Source organism: Lissotriton vulgaris, chromosome 1_1, assembly GCF_964263255.1.
Source record: "Lissotriton vulgaris chromosome 1_1, aLisVul1.2, whole genome shotgun sequence".
Taxonomy (NCBI): domain Eukaryota; kingdom Metazoa; phylum Chordata; class Amphibia; order Caudata; family Salamandridae; genus Lissotriton; species Lissotriton vulgaris.
This window is the reverse complement of record NC_141685.1, coordinates 200,558,869-200,571,368: the sequence shown is the minus strand read 5'-3', so window position 1 is coordinate 200,571,368 and position 12,500 is coordinate 200,558,869. Positions and strand designations below refer to the sequence as shown.

At 49.2% G+C, this 12,500-nt stretch overlaps 21 non-coding genes across 21 annotated transcripts; 14 read left to right on the top strand and 7 right to left on the bottom strand.

Annotated features, from left to right (window-relative positions):
• The first annotated feature begins 1,065 nt into the window (after nucleotides 1-1,065).
• TRNAN-GUU (transfer RNA asparagine (anticodon GUU)) lies at nucleotides 1,066-1,139 on the top strand. The gene has a single exon. It is a non-coding gene; the product is annotated as a tRNA-Asn (tRNA).
• Nucleotides 1,140-1,375: 236 nt separating this feature from the next.
• Nucleotides 1,376-1,447, top strand: TRNAW-CCA (transfer RNA tryptophan (anticodon CCA)). Its single transcript has one exon. It is a non-coding gene; the product is annotated as a tRNA-Trp (tRNA).
• Nucleotides 1,448-1,518: 71 nt separating this feature from the next.
• TRNAG-GCC (transfer RNA glycine (anticodon GCC)) lies at nucleotides 1,519-1,589 on the bottom strand. Its single transcript has one exon. It is a non-coding gene; the product is annotated as a tRNA-Gly (tRNA).
• A 1,161-nt stretch (nucleotides 1,590-2,750) lies between these two features.
• On the top strand, nucleotides 2,751-2,824 carry TRNAN-GUU (transfer RNA asparagine (anticodon GUU)). The gene has a single exon. It is a non-coding gene; the product is annotated as a tRNA-Asn (tRNA).
• Nucleotides 2,825-3,059: 235 nt separating this feature from the next.
• Nucleotides 3,060-3,132, top strand: TRNAW-CCA (transfer RNA tryptophan (anticodon CCA)). The gene has a single exon. It is a non-coding gene; the product is annotated as a tRNA-Trp (tRNA).
• A 71-nt stretch (nucleotides 3,133-3,203) lies between these two features.
• On the bottom strand, nucleotides 3,204-3,274 carry TRNAG-GCC (transfer RNA glycine (anticodon GCC)). Its single transcript has one exon. It is a non-coding gene; the product is annotated as a tRNA-Gly (tRNA).
• A 1,161-nt stretch (nucleotides 3,275-4,435) lies between these two features.
• Nucleotides 4,436-4,509, top strand: TRNAN-GUU (transfer RNA asparagine (anticodon GUU)). The gene has a single exon. It is a non-coding gene; the product is annotated as a tRNA-Asn (tRNA).
• A 236-nt stretch (nucleotides 4,510-4,745) lies between these two features.
• Nucleotides 4,746-4,817, top strand: TRNAW-CCA (transfer RNA tryptophan (anticodon CCA)). Its single transcript has one exon. It is a non-coding gene; the product is annotated as a tRNA-Trp (tRNA).
• A 71-nt stretch (nucleotides 4,818-4,888) lies between these two features.
• TRNAG-GCC (transfer RNA glycine (anticodon GCC)) lies at nucleotides 4,889-4,959 on the bottom strand. The gene has a single exon. It is a non-coding gene; the product is annotated as a tRNA-Gly (tRNA).
• A 1,145-nt stretch (nucleotides 4,960-6,104) lies between these two features.
• On the top strand, nucleotides 6,105-6,178 carry TRNAN-GUU (transfer RNA asparagine (anticodon GUU)). The gene has a single exon. It is a non-coding gene; the product is annotated as a tRNA-Asn (tRNA).
• Nucleotides 6,179-6,414: 236 nt separating this feature from the next.
• TRNAW-CCA (transfer RNA tryptophan (anticodon CCA)) lies at nucleotides 6,415-6,486 on the top strand. The gene has a single exon. It is a non-coding gene; the product is annotated as a tRNA-Trp (tRNA).
• Nucleotides 6,487-6,557: 71 nt separating this feature from the next.
• TRNAG-GCC (transfer RNA glycine (anticodon GCC)) lies at nucleotides 6,558-6,628 on the bottom strand. Its single transcript has one exon. It is a non-coding gene; the product is annotated as a tRNA-Gly (tRNA).
• Nucleotides 6,629-7,773: 1,145 nt separating this feature from the next.
• On the top strand, nucleotides 7,774-7,847 carry TRNAN-GUU (transfer RNA asparagine (anticodon GUU)). The gene has a single exon. It is a non-coding gene; the product is annotated as a tRNA-Asn (tRNA).
• Nucleotides 7,848-8,075: 228 nt separating this feature from the next.
• On the top strand, nucleotides 8,076-8,147 carry TRNAW-CCA (transfer RNA tryptophan (anticodon CCA)). Its single transcript has one exon. It is a non-coding gene; the product is annotated as a tRNA-Trp (tRNA).
• Nucleotides 8,148-8,218: 71 nt separating this feature from the next.
• TRNAG-GCC (transfer RNA glycine (anticodon GCC)) lies at nucleotides 8,219-8,289 on the bottom strand. The gene has a single exon. It is a non-coding gene; the product is annotated as a tRNA-Gly (tRNA).
• A 1,161-nt stretch (nucleotides 8,290-9,450) lies between these two features.
• Nucleotides 9,451-9,524, top strand: TRNAN-GUU (transfer RNA asparagine (anticodon GUU)). The gene has a single exon. It is a non-coding gene; the product is annotated as a tRNA-Asn (tRNA).
• A 236-nt stretch (nucleotides 9,525-9,760) lies between these two features.
• Nucleotides 9,761-9,832, top strand: TRNAW-CCA (transfer RNA tryptophan (anticodon CCA)). Its single transcript has one exon. It is a non-coding gene; the product is annotated as a tRNA-Trp (tRNA).
• Nucleotides 9,833-9,903: 71 nt separating this feature from the next.
• Nucleotides 9,904-9,974, bottom strand: TRNAG-GCC (transfer RNA glycine (anticodon GCC)). The gene has a single exon. It is a non-coding gene; the product is annotated as a tRNA-Gly (tRNA).
• Nucleotides 9,975-11,135: 1,161 nt separating this feature from the next.
• Nucleotides 11,136-11,209, top strand: TRNAN-GUU (transfer RNA asparagine (anticodon GUU)). Its single transcript has one exon. It is a non-coding gene; the product is annotated as a tRNA-Asn (tRNA).
• Nucleotides 11,210-11,445: 236 nt separating this feature from the next.
• On the top strand, nucleotides 11,446-11,517 carry TRNAW-CCA (transfer RNA tryptophan (anticodon CCA)). The gene has a single exon. It is a non-coding gene; the product is annotated as a tRNA-Trp (tRNA).
• Nucleotides 11,518-11,588: 71 nt separating this feature from the next.
• On the bottom strand, nucleotides 11,589-11,659 carry TRNAG-GCC (transfer RNA glycine (anticodon GCC)). Its single transcript has one exon. It is a non-coding gene; the product is annotated as a tRNA-Gly (tRNA).
• Between the last annotated feature and the right edge of the window lie 841 nt (nucleotides 11,660-12,500).

The following is a 12,500-nucleotide window of genomic DNA, read 5'->3' as shown; positions in this document are numbered from 1 at the left end:
AAGTGTGCGCAGCAGACATGATAACGCCAACGTTTCACATGATGATGGCAAGAATCAGATGCAGGAGACTATAAGTAATAATGTCTTTGCATTTGCTGAGGTCACTGGCTTGGTACTAGAGTTGTGGTTATCAGGGCATGATGGCAGGCTGCTCCTGACAGAAGTGGCTCACAGAATGCACCCGCCAGATCACCAGCACTATTGTGTTTCAGATCATGTCACTGAACTCTCCTCCTGGAAAATCCTTCCCACTGGCTTTGCCAGATTCTGTGTCCTCCCCAAAATGCTGGGGTGAAACGGGCAGAGCTCTGCGCCCTGCGCCCCTTTACGCGTCCCTAATGCCATCCCAACGCGCCCTGGTCGGGCTTAGATCACTGGAGCCTCTGGAGATCAAGAACTCCGGAAGCCTAGGGTCAGGCCTATTGCAGAGGCATCTTGTGCCTGGCCATTCCGGGATTGTTGTGTTTCAGGGCCTAGCCATCAATACTCCTGGGATTTCTTTCCATGAGAACCCTCATGTCCCTGTCCTCCCACAAGCCCGAGCTTTTATGTAAAATAAAGTGTGCTCTGTGGGCCTTCCCCTATGTGCTCTCTGCCTAATCTCTTTCTCCCAAGCTGAGCTCTGCAGGTAAATGTATCTATCTGACTGAGGGGCTAGGGAGGGCCTTTCCCAGCAGTCTTACAAGCCAAGAGTTCAGAGAAAGCACCTGCTCTGGGAAGGAGACTCTGCTCACAGAGAAGACAAGTCCAACATAACACAGTGAAGATGGGATGGGCAAGACACACGCCTCACGGGCTGGTAGCACGCAAACAGAGGAGCAGGGAGCTACGCTAAGCAGGCAAAGAGAAAAGTCATGTATGAGTCTCATGCACTGTGACCGGTAGTAATACTGGCTCTAACACCATTAGACAGTAGTCTACACATCATAAATTACAACAGTAACAAGACACTAAGCAAATGACAAATGCTGTATGGCATAAAGACGCCTTATATAATACAAGCTCCAGGCAGGCGCACACATGTCAAGACATATATTGAGTCTCAAGAAATGTATACAGTCAATAGTCTCTGTGGCACAATTGGTTAGCGCGTTCGGCTGTTAACCGAAAGGTTGGTGGTTCAAGCCCACCCAGGGACGTAGCCTTTTGTCTGCATGAAACACAGATACGTACCTTTGCTCTTTCCTGCGTGCGATCCTTTCCCTGAATAGTTCAATCCTCAGCGTTCTCACTGCACCTGCAGTCAATTTCAATAATTAGGATAGAAAACAAAAGGCCAAGCCCTGTAATACAACCGTAGGCATATAAGCAGAGGAAAATAAGTCAAAAGGCCCACAGCATTTGTTCATCTGGCATCAAAGGCTGCAAGTGTAAGGACCTCGTGGCGCAACGGTAGCGCGTCTGACTCCAGATCAGAAGGTTGCGTGTTCAAATCACGTCGGGGTCACTGCTTACCATTTTATTCCCCACTGAGTTCATATATATCATTTCGAAAACAAAGTCAAAAGAAAGCAACCTTGCATTGGCCGGGAATCAAACCCGGGCCTCCCGCATGGCAGGCGAGAATTCTACCACTGAACCACCAATGCTTCACATGGTGTGTTCACAGCAAGAGCTCTGTCCAAGACAGTGGTCAGGTTCACACACTTAAATTGTACACATATGAACAAAGTGTGCGCAGCAGACATGATAACGCCAACGTTTCACATGATGATGGCAAGAATCAGATGCAGGAGACTATAAGTAATAATGTCTTTGCATTTGCTGAGGTCACTGGCTTGGTACTAGAGTTGTGGTTATCAGGGCATGATGGCAGGCTGCTCCTGACAGAAGTGGCTCACAGAATGCACCCGCCAGATCACCAGCACTATTGTGTTTCAGATCATGTCACTGAACTCTCCTCCTGGAAAATCCTTCCCACTGGCTTTGCCAGATTCTGTGTCCTCCCCAAAATGCTGGGGTGAAACGGGCAGAGTTCTGCGCCCTGCGCCCCTTTACGCGTCCCTAACGCCATCCCAACGCGCCCTGGTCGGGCACAGCCCTGGTCGGGCTTAGATCACTGGAGCCTCTGGAGATCAAGAACTCCGGAAGCCTAGGGTCAGGCCTATTGCAGAGGCATCTTGTGCCTGGCCATTCCGGGATTGTTGTGTTTCAGGGCCTAGCCATCAATACTCCTGGGATTTCTTTCCAGGAGAACCCTCATGTCCCTGTCCTCCCACAAGCCCGAGCTTTTATGTAAAATAAAGTGTGCTCTGTGGGCCTTCCCCTATGTGCTCTCTGCCTAATCTCTTTCTCCCAAGCTGAGCTCTGCAGGTAAATGTATCTATCTGACTGAGGGGCTAGGGAGGGCCTTTCCCAGCAGTCTTACAAGCCAAGAGTTCAGAGAAAGCACCTGCTCTGGGAAGGAGACTCTGCTCACAGAGAAGACAAGTCCAACATAACACAGTGAAGATGGGATGGGCAAGACACACGCCTCACGGGCTGGTAGCACGCAAACAGAGGAGCAGGGAGCTACGCTAAGCAGGCAAAGAGAAAAGTCATGTATGAGTCTCATGCACTGTGACCGGTAGTAATACTGGCTCTAACACCATTAGACAGTAGTCTACACATCATAAATTACAACAGTAACAAGACACTAAGCAAATGACAAATGCTGTATGGCATAAAGACGCCTTATATAATACAAGCTCCAGGCAGGCGCACACATGTCAAGACATATATTGAGTCTCAGGAAATGTATACAGTCAATAGTCTCTGTGGCGCAATCGGTTAGCGCGTTCGGCTGTTAACCGAAAGGTTGGTGGTTCAAGCCCACCCAGGGACGTAGCCTTTTGTCTGCATGAAACACAGATACGTACCTTTGCTCTTTCCTGCGTGCGATCCTTTCCCTGAATAGTTCAATCCTCAGCGTTCTCACTGCACCTGCAGTCAATTTCAATAATTAGGATAGAAAACAAAAGGCCAAGCCCTGTAATACAACCGTAGGCATATAAGCAGAGGAAAATAAGTCAAAAGGCCCACAGCATTTGTTCATCTGGCATCGAAGGCTGCAAGTGTAAGGACCTCGTGGCGCAACGGTAGCGCGTCTGACTCCAGATCAGAAGGTTGCGTGTTCAAATCACGTCGGGGCCACTGCTTACCATTTTATTCCCCACTGAGTTCATATATATCATTTCGAAAACAAAGTCAAAAGAAAGCAACCTTGCATTGGCCGGGAATAGAACCCGGGCCTCCCGCGTGGCAGGCGAGAATTCTACCACTGAACCACCAATGCTTCACATGGTGTGTTCACAGCAAGAGCTCTGTCCAAGACAGTGGTCAGGTTCACACACTTAAATTGTACACATATGAACAAAGTGTGCGCAGCAGACATGATAACGCCAACGTTTCACATGATGATGGCAAGAATCAGATGCAGGAGACTATAAGTAATAATGTCTTTGCATTTGCTGAGGTCACTGGCTTGGTACTAGAGTTGTGGTTATCAGGGCATGATGGCAGGCTGCTCCTGACAGAAGTGGCTCACAGAATGCACCCGCCAGATCACCAGCACTATTGTGTTTCAGATCATGTCACTGAACTCTCCTCCTGGAAAATCCTTCCCACTGGCTTTGCCAGATTCTGTGTCCTCCCCAAAATGCTGGGGTGAAACGGGCAGAGTTCTGCGCCCTGCGCCCCTTTACGCGTCCCTAACGCCATCCCAACGCGCCCTGGTCGGGCACAGCCCTGGTCGGGCTTAGATCACTGGAGCCTCTGGAGATCAAGAACTCCGGAAGCCTAGGGTCAGGCCTATTGCAGAGGCATCTTGTGCCTGGCCATTCCGGGATTGTTGTGTTTCAGGGCCTAGCCATCAATACTCCTGGGATTTCTTTCCATGAGAACCCTCATGTCCCTGTCCTCCCACAAGCCCGAGCTTTTATGTAAAATAAAGTGTGCTCTGTGGGCCTTCCCCTATGTGCTCTCTGCCTAATCTCTTTCTCCCAAGCTGAGCTCTGCAGGTAAATGTATCTATCTGACTGAGGGGCTAGGGAGGGCCTTTCCCAGCAGTCTTACAAGCCAAGAGTTCAGAGAAAGCACCTGCTCTGGGAAGGAGACTCTGCTCACAGAGAAGACAAGTCCAACATAACACAGTGAAGATGGGATGGGCAAGACACACGCCTCACGGGCTGGTAGCACGCAAACAGAGGAGCAGGGAGCTACGCTAAGCAGGCAAAGAGAAAAGTCATGTATGAGTCTCATGCACTGTGACCGGTAGTAATACTGGCTCTAACACCATTAGACAGTAGTCTACACATCATAAATTACAACAGTAACAAGACACTAAGCAAATGACAAATGCTGTATGGCATAAAGACGCCTTATATAATACAAGCTCCAGGCAGGCACACACATGTCAAGACATATATTGAGTCTCAGGAAATGTATACAGTCAATAGTCTCTGTGGCACAATCGGTTAGCGCGTTCGGCTGTTAACCGAAAGGTTGGTGGTTCAAGCCCACCCAGGGACGTAGCCTTTTGTCTGCATGAAACACAGATACGTACCTTTGCTCTTTCCTGCGTGCGATCCTTTCCCTGAATAGTTCAATCCTCAGCGTTCTCACTGCACCTGCAGTCAATTTCAATAATTAGGATAGAAAACAAAAGGCCAAGCCCTGTAATACAACCGTAGGCATATAAGCAGAGGAAAATAAGTCAAAAGGCCCACAGCATTTGTTCATCTGGCATCGAAGGCTGCAAGTGTAAGGACCTTGTGGCGCAACGGTAGCGCGTCTGACTCCAGATCAGAAGGTTGCGTGTTCAAATCACGTCGGGGTCACTGCTTACCATTTTATTCCCCACTGAGTTCATATATATCATTTCGAAAACAAAGTCAAAAGAAAGCAACCTTGCATTGGCCGGGAATCGAACCCGGGCCTCCCGCGTGGCAGGCGAGAATTCTACCACTGAACCACCAATGCTTCACATGGTGTGTTCACAGCAAGAGCTCTGTCCAAGACAGTGGTCAGGTTCACACACTTAAATTGTACACATATGAACAAAGTGTGCGCAGCAGACATGATAACGCCAACGTTTCACATGATGATGGCAAGAATCAGATGCAGGAGACTATAAGTAATAATGTCTTTGCATTTGCTGAGGTCACTGGCTTGGTACTAGAGTTGTGGTTATCAGGGCATGATGGCAGGCTGCTCCTGACAGAAGTGGCTCACAGAATGCACCCGCCAGATCACCAGCACTATTGTGTTTCAGATCATGTCACTGAACTCTCCTCCTGGAAAATCCTTCCCACTGGCTTTGCCAGATTCTGTGTCCTCCCCAAAATGCTGGGGTGAAACGGGCAGAGTTCTGCGCCCTGCGCCCCTTTACGCGTCCCTAATGCCATCCCAATGCGCCCTGGTCGGGCTTAGATCACTGGAGCCTCTGGAGATCAAGAACTCCGGAAGCCTAGGGTCAGGCCTATTGCAGAGGCATCTTGTGCCTGGCCATTCCGGGATTGTTGTGTTTCAGGGCCTAGCCATCAATACTCCTGGGATTTCTTTCCAGGAGAACCCTCATGTCCCTGTCCTCCCACAAGCCCGAGCTTTTATGTAAAATAAAGTGTGCTCTGTGGGCCTTCCCCTATGTGCTCTCTGCCTAATCTCTTTCTCCCAAGCTGAGCTCTGCAGGTAAATGTATCTATCTGACAGAGGGGCTAGGGAGGGCCTTTCCCAGCAGTCTTACAAGCCAAGAGTTCAGAGAAAGCACCTGCTCTGGGAAGGAGACTCTGCTCACAGAGAAGACAAGTCCAACATAACACAGTGAAGATGGGATGGGCAAGACACACGCCTCACGGGCTGGTAGCACGCAAACAGAGGAGCAGGGAGCTACGCTAAGCAGGCAAAGATAAAAGTCATGTATGAGTCTCATGCACTGTGACCGGTAGTAATACTGGCTCTAACACCATTAGACAGTAGTCTACACATCATAAATTACAACAGTAACAAGACACTAAGCAAATGACAAATGCTGTATGGCATAAAGACGCCTTATATAATACAAGCTCCAGGCAGGCGCACACATGTCAAGACATATATTGAGTCTCAGGAAATGTATACAGTCAATAGTCTCTGAGGCGCAATCGGTTAGCGCGTTCGGCTGTTAACCGAAAGGTTGGTGGTTCAAGCCCACCCAGGGACGTAGCCTTTTGTCTGCATGAAACACAGATACGTACCTTTGCTCTTTCCTGCGTGCGATCCTTTCCCTGAATAGTTCAATCCTCAGCGTTCTCACTGCACCTGCAGTCAATTTCAATAATTAGGATAGAAAACAAAAGGCCAAGCCCTGTAATAAAACCGTAGGCATATAAGCAGAGGAAAATAAGTCAAAAGGCCCACAGCATTTGTTCATCTGGCATCGAAGGCTGCAAGTGTAAGGACCTCGTGGCGCAACGGTAGCGCGTCTGACTCCAGATCAGAAGGTTGCGTGTTCAAATCACGTCGGGGTCACTGCTTACCATTTTATTCCCCACTGAGTTCATATATATCATTTCGAAAACAAAGTCAAAAGAAAGCAACCTTGCATTGGCCGGGAATCGAACCCGGGCCTCCCGCGTGGCAGGCGAGAATTCTACCACTGAACCACCAATGCTTCACATGGTGTGTTCACAGCAAGAGCTCTGTCCAAGACAGTGGTCAGGTTCACACACTTAAATTGTACACATATGAACAAAGTGTGCACAGCAGACATGATAACGCCAACGTTTCACATGATGATGGCAAGAATCAGATGCAGGAGACTATAAGTAATAATGTCTTTGCATTTGCTGAGGTCACTGGCTTGGTACTAGAGTTGTGGTTATCAGGGCATGATGGCAGGCTGCTCCTGACAGAAGTGGCTCACAGAATGCACCCGCCAGATCACCAGCACTATTGTGTTTCAGATCATGTCACTGAACTCTCCTCCTGGAAAATCCTTCCCACTGGCTTTGCCAGATTCTGTGTCCTCCCCAAAATGCTGGGGTGAAACGGGCAGAGTTCTGCGCCCTGCGCCCCTTTACGCGTCCCTAATGCCATCCCAACGCGCCCTGGTCGGGCTTAGATCACTGGAGCCTCTGGAGATCAAGAACTCCGGAAGCCTAGGGTCAGGCCTATTGCAGAGGCATCTTGTGCCTGGCCATTCCGGGATTGTTGTGTTTCAGGGCCTAGCCATCAATACTCCTGGGATTTCTTTCCAGGAGAACCCTCATGTCCCTGTCCTCCCACAAGCCCGAGCTTTTATGTAAAATAAAGTGTGCTCTGTGGGCCTTCCCCTATGTGCTCTCTGCCTAATCTCTTTCTCCCAAGCTGAGCTCTGCAGGTAAATGTATCTATCTGACTGAGGGGCTAGGGAGGGCCTTTCCCAGCAGTCTTACAAGCCAAGAGTTCAGAGAAAGCACCTGCTCTGGGAAGGAGACTCTGCTCACAGAGAAGACAAGTCCAACATAACACAGTGAAGATGGGATGGGCAAGACACACGCCTCACGGGCTGGTAGCACGCAAACAGAGGAGCAGGGAGCTACGCTAAGCAGGCAAAGAGAAAAGTCATGTATGAGTCTCATGCACTGTGACCGGTAGTAATACTGGTTCTAACACCATTAGACAGTAGTCTACACATCATAAATTACAACAGTAACAAGACACTAAGCAAATGACAAATGCTGTATGGCATAAAGACGCCTTATATAATACAAGCCCCAAGCAGGCGCACACATGTCAAGACATATATTGAGTCTCAGGAAATGTATACAGTCAATAGTCTCTGTGGCGCAATCGGTTAGCGCGTTCGGCTGTTAACCGAAAGGTTGGTGGTTCAAGCCCACCCAGGGACGTTGCCTTTTGTCTGCATGAAACACAGATTTGCTCTTTCCTGCGTGCGATCCTTTCCCTGAATAGTTCAATCCTCAGCGTTCTCACTGCACCTGCAGTCAATTTCAATAATTAGGATAGAAAACAAAAGGCCAAGCCCTGTAATACAACCGTAGGCATATAAGCAGAGGAAAATAAGTCAAAAGGCCCACAGCATTTGTTCATCTGGCATCGAAGGCTGCAAGTGTAAGGACCTCGTGGCGCAACGGTAGCGCGTCTGACTCCAGATCAGAAGGTTGCGTGTTCAAATCACGTCGGGGTCACTGCTTACCATTTTATTCCCCACTGAGTTCATATATATCATTTCGAAAACAAAGTCAAAAGAAAGCAACCTTGCATTGGCCGGGAATCGAACCCGGGCCTCCCGCGTGGCAGGCGAGAATTCTACCACTGAACCACCAATGCTTCACATGGTGTGTTCACAGCAAGAGCTCTGTCCAAGACAGTGGTCAGGTTCACACACTTAAATTGTACACATATGAACAAAGTGTGCGCAGCAGACATGATAACGCCAACGTTTCACATGATGATGGCAAGAATCAGATGCAGGAGACTATAAGTAATAATGTCTTTGCATTTGCTGAGGTCACTGGCTTGGTACTAGAGTTGTGGTTATCAGGGCATGATGGCAGGCTGCTCCTGACAGAAGTGGCTCACAGAATGCACCCGCCAGATCACCAGCACTATTGTGTTTCAGATCATGTCACTGAACTCTCCTCCTGGAAAATCCTTCCCACTGGCTTTGCCAGATTCTGTGTCCTCCCCAAAATGCTGGGGTGAAACGGGCAGAGTTCTGCGCCCTGCGCCCCTTTACGCGTCCCTAACGCCATCCCAACGCGCCCTGGTCGGGCACAGCCCTGGTCGGGCTTAGATCACTGGAGCCTCTGGAGATCAAGAACTCCGGAAGCCTAGGGTCAGGCCTATTGCAGAGACATCTTGTGCCTGGCCATTCCGGGATTGTTGTGTTTCAGGGCCTAGCCATCAATACTCCTGGGATTTCTTTCCATGAGAACCCTCATGCCCCTGTCCTCCCACAAGCCCGAGCTTTTATGTAAAATAAAGTGTGCTCTGTGGGCCTTCCCCTATGTGCTCTCTGCCTAATCTCTTTCTCCCAAGCTGAGCTCTGCAGGTAAATGTATCTATCTGACTGAGGGGCTAGGGAGGGCCTTTCCCAGCAGTCTTACAAGCCAAGAGTTCAGAGAAAGCACCTGCTCTGGGAAGGAGACTCTGCTCACAGAGAAGACAAGTCCAACATAACACAGTGAAGATGGGATGGGCAAGACACACGCCTCACGGGCTGGTAGCACGCAAACAGAGGAGCAGGGAGCTACGCTAAGCAGGCAAAGAGAAAAGTCATGTATGAGTCTCATGCACTGTGACCGGTAGTAATACTGGCTCTAACACCATTAGACAGTAGTCTACACATCATAAATTACAACAGTAACAAGACACTAAGCAAATGACAAATGCTGTATGGCATAAAGACGCCTTATATACTACAAGCTCCAGGCAGGCGCACACATGTCAAGACATATATTGAGTCTCAGGAAATGTATACAGTCAATAGTCTCTGTGGCGCAATCGGTTAGCGCGTTCGGCTGTTAACCGAAAGGTTGGTGGTTCAAGCCCACCCAGGGACGTAGCCTTTTGTCTGCATGAAACACAGATACGTACCTTTGCTCTTTCCTGCGTGCGATCCTTTCCCTGAATAGTTCAATCCTCAGCGTTCTCACTGCACCTGCAGTCAATTTCAATAATTAGGATAGAAAACAAAAGGCCAAGCCCTGTAATACAACCGTAGGCATATAAGCAGAGGAAAATAAGTCAAAAGGCCCACAGCATTTGTTCATCTGGCATCGAAGGCTGCAAGTGTAAGGACCTCGTGGCGCAACGGTAGCGCGTCTGACTCCAGATCAGAAGGTTGCGTGTTCAAATCACGTCGGGGTCACTGCTTACCATTTTATTCCCCACTGAGTTCATATATATCATTTCGAAAACAAAGTCAAAAGAAAGCAACCTTGCATTGGCCGGGAATCGAACCCGGGCCTCCCGCGTGGCAGGCGAGAATTCTACCACTGAACCACCAATGCTTCACATGGTGTGTTCACAGCAAGAGCTCTGTCCAAGACAGTGGTCAGGTTCACACACTTAAATTGTACACATATGAACAAAGTGTGCGCAGCAGACATGATAACGCCAACGTTTCACATGATGATGGCAAGAATCAGATGCAGGAGACTATAAGTAATAATGTCTTTGCATTTGCTGAGGTCACTGGCTTGGTACTAGAGTTGTGGTTATCAGGGCATGATGGCAGGCTGCTCCTGACAGAAGTGGCTCACAGAATGCACCCGCCAGATCACCAGCACTATTGTGTTTCAGATCATGTCACTGAACTCTCCTCCTGGAAAATCCTTCCCACTGGCTTTGCCAGATTCTGTGTCCTCCCCAAAATGCTGGGGTGAAACGGGCAGAGTTCTGCGCCCTGCGCCCCTTTACGCGTCCCTAACGCCATCCCAACGCGCCCTGGTCGGGCACAGCCCTGGTCGGGCTTAGATCACTGGAGCCTCTGGAGATCAAGAACTCCGGAAGCCTAGGGTCAGGCCTATTGCAGAGGCATCTTGTGCCTGGCCATTCCGGGATTGTTGTGTTTCAGGGCCTAGCCATCAATACTCCTGGGATTTCTTTCCATGAGAACCCTCATGCCCCTGTCCTCCCACAAGCCCGAGCTTTTATGTAAAATAAAGTGTGCTCTGTGGGCCTTCCCCTATGTGCTCTCTGCCTAATCTCTTTCTCCCAAGCTGAGCTCTGCAGGTAAATGTATCTATCTGACTGAGGGGCTAGGGAGGGCCTTTCCCAGCAGTCTTACAAGCCAAGAGTTCAGAGAAAGCACCTGCTCTGGGAAGGAGACTCTGCTCACAGAGAAGACAAGTCCAACATAACACAGTGAAGATGGGATGGGCAAGACACACGCCTCACGGGCTGGTAGCACGCAAACAGAGGAGCAGGGAGCTACGCTAAGCAGGCAAAGAGAAAAGTCATGTATGAGTCTCATGCACTGTGACCGGTAGTAATACTGGCTCTAACACCATTAGACAGTAGTCTAAACATCATAAATTACAACAGTAACAAGACACTAAGCAAATGACAAATGCTGTATGGCATAAAGACGCCTTATATAATACAAGCTCCAGGCAGGCGCACACATGTCAAGACATATATTGAGTCTCAGGAAATGTATACAGTCAATAGTCTCTGTGGCGCAATCGGTTAGCGCGTTCGGCTGTTAACCGAAAGGTTGGTGGTTCAAGCCCACCCAGGGACGTAGCCTTTTGTCTGCATGAAACACAGATACGTACCTTTGCTCTTTCCTGCGTGCGATCCTTTCCCTGAATAGTTCAATCCTCAGCGTTCTCACTGCACCTGCAGTCAATTTCAATAATTAGGATAGAAAACAAAAGGCCAAGCCCTGTAATACAACCGTAGGCATATAAGCAGAGGAAAATAAGTCAAAAGGCCCACAGCATTTGTTCATCTGGCATCGAAGGCTGCAAGTGTAAGGACCTCGTGGCCCAACGGTAGCGCGTCTGACTCCAGATCAGAAGGTTGCGTGTTCAAATCACGTCGGGGTCACTGCTTACCATTTTATTCCCCACTGAGTTCATATATATCATTTCGAAAACAAAGTCAAAAGAAAGCAACCTTGCATTGGCCGGGAATCGAACCCGGGCCTCCCGCGTGGCAGGCGAGAATTTTACCACTGAACCACCAATGCTTCACATGGTGTGTTCACAGCAAGAGCTCTGTCCAAGACAGTGGTCAGGTTCACACACTTAAATTGTACACATATGAACAAAGTGTGCGCAGCAGACATGATAACGCCAACGTTTCACATGATGATGGCAAGAATCAGATGCAGGAGACTATAAGTAATAATGTCTTTGCATTTGCTGAGGTCACTGGCTTGGTACTAGAGTTGTGGTTATCAGGGCATGATGGCAGGCTGCTCCTGACAGAAGTGGCTCACAGAATGCACCCGCCAGATCACCAGCACTATTGTGTTTCAGATCATGTCACTGAACTCTCCTCCTGGAAAATCCTTCCCACTGGCTTTGCCAGATTCTGTGTCCTCCCCAAAATGCTGGGGTGAAACGGGCAGAGTTCTGCGCCCTGCGCCCCTTTACGCGTCCCTAACGCCATCCCAACGCGCCCTGGTCGGGCACAGCCCTGGTCGGGCTTAGATCACTGGAGCCTCTGGAGATCAAGAACTCCGGAAGCCTAGGGTCAGGCCTATTGCAGAGGCATCTTGTGCCTGGCCATTCCGGGATTGTTGTGTTTCAGGGCCTAGCCATCAATACTCCTGGGATTTCTTTCCATGAGAACCCTCATGTCCCTGTCCTCCCACAAGCCCGAGCTTTTATGTAAAATAAAGTGTGCTCTGTGGGCCTTCCCCTATGTGCTCTCTGCCTAATCTCTTTCTCCCAAGCTGAGCTCTGCAGGTAAATGTATCTATCTGACTGAGGGGCTAGGGAGGGCCTTTCCCAGCAGTCTTACAAGCCAAGAGTTCAGAGAAAGCACCTGCTCTGGGAAGGAGACTCTGCTCACAGAGAAGACAA